We start from the raw sequence: 6,053 nt of genomic DNA on the forward strand, positions 1-6,053 counted from the left end.
TAGTCGTCTAGATGAGAGACACATGTATTATTTGTTTTTATAAGTTAAAGATTATATTATATTTGAAGGAGAGATTTGAAGTAATCAAAAAAGTTGTTGTGATGTGACTAAGAGAACACAAGTTAAAATCTTGAAAATAGCCTCTGGCAAAATGCAAGATAAGAGTGCATAGAATAAATATTTTTGTTGGGGTCCTTCTCAAATCCTGCGGATAGCGAGAGTTTTAATGTACTGAGATCTCCTTTTAAAATTATATTTCATTACATTCTGACGTGCTTGATTTGAATTATATTGTTTAACTAGATGGTTGGATTGTGCAAATTTAACAGTTTAATTCTCACATTTAGGACTGGACATTTGGTTTGTTCGGTTTGATAGTTTAATATCGGTTCGGTTTTTCGATTTTTGAATTAACAAAACTGACAACCGCAACCAAATTGAAATAAATTCGGTTCGGTTCAGCTTCTACAAATTCGGTTCGGTTGTTTTGGATTTTTATTTCGATTTTGAAGATTAAAGTAGTGAACCTCTCTTTGTTAAGACTGGATATTTAAAATTAATGATTTTTCTTAAAAAATAATTTTTTTCAAACCTATTTTTCATTCCCAGATATAAATAACTCAACATGGATGAAACAAAATGATATTACTAGTTTAACATAATATATAACTTCATTATGCATAAGTTTGCATAAACAGTCAGAACTCGAAAGAGTGGTCGTTGCCGGAAAGACCATAGTCAGCACTGCAGGCTGCAGCCCACAGTGGTCTTCTGGTCGAATGCTCTGGTGTCGTTGTACAGACGACGATCTCGCCGGTGATCTATGGTTCAATCGATTGTTCGACTATTGGACTGATGTATGCTGTTAGTTGTATGCGGCGTGCTATTACTTATTAGTTATTAGGGTTGCTATTATATATTTATATTATATTATTATATGTTAAATATATTATATATATAATAATAAAATATATATATTATTAATTATTTATAGAGTTTCGGTTAATCGGTTTATCCGAATTATTTTTCTGAAAAATCTAACACCAAATCGTTTAATCGAATTTCAAAAATTGAAAATCAAAACTGATCCAAAAAAATAAAAAATCAAATCAAAATTAAAATTTTGATTTGGTTTTTCATTTTTAGTTTAAACCAAAATATGTCCAACTCTACTCACATTGCTTGTACATGATACTTGGGGCTCTCTTGTTTTAGTGATACGTGGAATAAGAGACTTTTTTTTTTTGGTTTGAAGAGATTTCATTCATAACTTAATATGCATCATAAGTAGTACAAAGTTGCGGATATGACCCTATCGGGTCTACATCTAAGCTATTAGTAGTACGTAAAGTAGAGTCTACAGGCAGATATTGCCTATCAATGTAGTGCATGTTAGTAGGAGATACGCTATAGTTACGATTTACAGACCGCCTATTAGAGGAAGTTCCTTCTTTGTCTGTTATAATAGCTTTATGAATAAACAAAGGTGGAACTGTTCATTCTTCAAAAAACTGTGGTGCTTCCTTCTTCCTTGCTTCCTTTGCTAAGATATCCGCAGCTTCATTAGATCTCCTACCCTCATGGTGTATCACCGTAATTCCCAATTCCAGTAGAAGATCCCTGCACATAACAATCAAGTTGTTATCAGGTATATAATATCATTATTTAGATTGTTCAGCAAGATTGCAGAATCTGTTGCTATGGAAAATCACCACACCCTGGAATTTTTTTACCATTTTAAGTCCTCGGTATAATGCTAGAGTTTCAGTATGAATTACTGAGAGTGCAGTAAATTTTGCACTAAATCCGCACACCCACTCCCCATATTTGTCCCTCAGTAAGCCCCCAGCCCCACCCGTGCTAGTGGTATGATCAAACGATCCATCCACGTTTAATTTTAATCCTTCCAATGGAGGTACCCAGCAGATCGGCGAGTTGCGGTTACTTTTGTAGTTGGTAGTTCTTTCGGTTAACAGCTTGAATTCCAAAGCTCTTTCATACGCTTGGTTAGTTGGGATAGGATTCCTTTTCTTATTGAAAATGTTGTCATTTCTGGATAACCAGATACCCCAAAGATAAAAGCAGAAAAACCTCACTCCAAGTAAGATACTTACCGATTTTAAAGTTTTTCATCCTACTACACCGGACTAGCCACTCTTTTAACATGGTTATCAATAATCATAGTTATATTAACAACTTCCCAAAAGTCTTTAGTGGGTGGTCTATGGTTTCTGGTTGTTGACAGTAAACACACTGGACCAACATTCATGCCTATATGATTTAAATAAGAAGCAGTAGGAAGCCTATTATGGAAAGCTAACCATACGAAGTATTTAATTTTTGCAGGGCATTTTAACTTCCAAATCCACTTAAAATTCTTTGTGAAAAAGCACCTTCGACCCTCCTTACCCAGCAGGCTATGATATGCACTCGACGTTCGAAAATTATTGTTTGTAACTAGAGAGCAACTAAGCTTGTCGCGCAGACCTATTTTATCAGGGATAAACAAACGTAGCGAAAATGTTATTGATTACACTTTTTTGAAGGATATTTTCCAGAGAACCAAGATCCCAACACCCATCCTTAATGAAGTTTGACACTACAACGTCTTCCTCCCCAGCATTCGGATGGCATGGTATTTGATTAATGATAGGTTGGTCAAAGGTAGACCAAACATCTTTCCAGAACCTAATGGCGGTCTTTCCATCCCTCAGGTCCCATTTCGTGTTATCAAGACAAATATTCCAACCCCTAATAACATTCTTCCAAATACTACTGCACGATTTGGTGAATCCTTGGGTACTATCTTTAAGCTCCCTATTTCTAGAATATTTATGAACTAAAACCATAGCCCAAAGCGCTTTTGGCTTGTTTAACACTTTCCAACCAAGCTTTGCGTGGAGGGCTTGATTTTTAATAGAGGTCTTTTGAATACCCGAGCCACCCTCTTCTTTAGGACTGACTAGAGTGTCCCAACTAGCTAGGTGTAGGTAGTTTCCCAAATGAAGTCACGTTGGATTTTATCGATATTTTTTGCAACGGCTGTAGGCAATCTATTGTATTGCATTATGTGAGTAGGGATACTGCTTAAATAAGCTTTCACTAGAGTAGTTCTAACCGCGATATTAATAAATCTAGTTTTCCAACCCGCTAGCTTCTTTTTCAAGTTATCTATAGTAAATTGGTAGTCTCGGTTGGTAGTCTTAGCATGGAAGAATGGAAAACCCAAATACTTACCAAAAGTGTTGCATGAGCCAATGTTAAAAATTGAGCAAATATCTTTTTTAACAGTCTCATCACAGTTCTTTGAGAAGTGAATTTTTGATTTGCCAGTGTTAATTCGTTGATCCGACCAAAGACACAAATTATCAATGGTTTCCTTTATTTTTAGGCAGCTACCTCTATTCGTAGAAAACATTAGAACTAGATCGTCTGCGAAAAATAGGTGTGATAGGTTGGGACCTTGCCTAGATATTCTTATAGGGTCCCATATACCTGTGCTAATGTCCTGAGTAATATTATGAGCTAGGACTTCAATGCAAAGGATAAAGATGTACGGAGACATAGGATCCTCCTGCCTAATTCCCCTAAAAGGGCTAAAGAAATCAGTCCTAGTACCGTTTACTAAGATAACGACAGAGCTAGTACTTATACAGGACATGATTAAATTAATGATGCTATCGGGAAAGTTAAAATAATGAAGGGTGTGGTGGAAAAAGACCACTCCAGTTTATCAAAAGCTTTTTCGAGGTCTATTTTAATAAGAATGTTCTCCATTTTCCCCTTCATTTTCCTAAAGTGTCGAACAACCTCCTGGATGATAATGGTGTTGTCAGCCACTTGTCTATTTTTAAGGAAGCTAGTCTGACAGGGTCTTATAATTTTGTCCATCAGTGGTCGCAGACTTCTTGATATAATCTTCGTAATAATTTTATACGAAGTGTTGCATAGACTAATAGGTCTATAGTTGTGAAGCGTCTGAGCATTCTCACTTTTTGAAATAAGACAAATATGAGTACGGTTAACAGATTCATCGATTTTTGATTCAGTAAAAGCTCTATAGCAAAAGTTGTAGATTGATTGACACACAACATCCCAGTAATTTTGAAAGAAGAACGGGTGAAGTCCGTCAGGCCCAGGAGCCTTATACACGGGTCGGAATGAGAAGACTGCTGATTTAATTTCAATTTCGGAAGGCATTCTCGCTAGATCTGCTTTATCCATCTCAGAAAGGCACACCTTCCCTTTAGGGATATTTACCTTGAGAGATGTGTGGTGCTGAGATTTGAAGAGGTTATTAAAGAAATTCTGGGTTTTAGCAATAATTTCCGCTTGATTATAGATGACAAAATTATTCTTCCGTTTTAAAGAAAGAATTCTATTTTTCTTCCCTCTAATTCGAGTAGATGTGTGAAAGAACTTAGTGTTAGCATCACTCTCATTTAACCAACTAACCCTTAATTTTAGCTTTCAATAATCCTCCTCCATTTTAAGAATTAGGTTAAAGTCCGCTATTAGGTCATTTTCTAAATTCCTAAGAAAGATGCTATGATAGTAATTTTCAGAGTTTTGGGATGCCATGTATCCTACGAAACAGCTTGATCTTACGTCTAAAATTATTGCCTATACTTTTGCATGCCCATGCAGAAGCTTCCTGAGAAAAAGCATTGGCATCAGCCTTTTCAAGAATAGGATTATTACCTCACACCCACACATGGTCAATGACAGAAACAAATTCCGGATGCAGCTCCCACAGCTTTTCTATTCTCAAAATCTTTTTTTCTAAGTGTGGGGTAATCAGCAAACACTATATTATTCTGTTGTTTCAATTAAATATAAATTACTTTCATTTTAATTAAACTCCGTGGCTCTACAGATTCACATCAATCTGATTCTGATGGTGACACCTTCACAAGGCCAAAAAATAGACGCGTAGTAAGTTTGATTAATGTGGAGGACACCACACAGAAGATCCCAAATTTTTGGTGACTGATCAAGAAATATTGATTTGATGATGAATGGGGAAGTGGTAATCCTTGGGGAATGACATGCAAATCTTTAAGAAGTCATATTTTGCTATCAAATCCTTTAGTACGCATCCATTGTGAGTTTAAATTATAAAAAAACACATATATATATATATATAAAAAGGGTGGAAGCTCTTAACTATATATATACACATATTGTAGTGTGTGTATATATATACATATATATATATATATGTATATTGTAGTATATACATTATTTAACGTGTGACATATATATTGAATGGTGCGTATATATGTGTATATATCTTATATAGATATATATATTTAACATATACAAGTGTATATGTTTTATAAATTAGTATAATATAACTATCTATGTATTGTAATCCATGTATATTGTAGTATATATTTTATTTTAAGTATATATGTGTATATATCTTATATAGATGTATATATTTAAGATATACAAGTGTATATGTTTTATAAATTAGTATAATATAACTATCTATGTATTGTAATCCATGTATATTGTAGTATATATTTTATTTTAAGTAGTACATATACATTGATTGGTGCGTATATGTGTGTATATATCTTATATAGATGTATATATTTAATGTATACAAATGTATATGTTTTATAAATTAGTATAATATAACCATCTATACATTGTAATACATATATATGTATATTGTAGTATATATTTTATTTAAAGTAGTACATACATATTGAATGGTGCGTATATATGTGTATATATCTTCTATAGACGTATATATTTAACGTATACAAGTTTATATGTTTTATAAATTAGTATATAACTATATTATATATATATAACTATATATATATATATATACATACATAGTATATACATATATATTGTAGTATATATTTTATTTAAAGTAGTACCTATATATTGATTTAAAATGATTTAAAATGAATTTCTAGTTTAAATTAAAAACTTACTTTTAATATATTATTAATTAACTAACATATATATATATATATATATATATATATATATATATATATATATATATTGTTGTATATACTTTATTTAAAGTA

Source organism: Capsicum annuum, chromosome 6, assembly GCF_002878395.1.
Source record: "Capsicum annuum cultivar UCD-10X-F1 chromosome 6, UCD10Xv1.1, whole genome shotgun sequence".
Taxonomy (NCBI): Eukaryota; Viridiplantae; Streptophyta; class Magnoliopsida; order Solanales; family Solanaceae; genus Capsicum; species Capsicum annuum.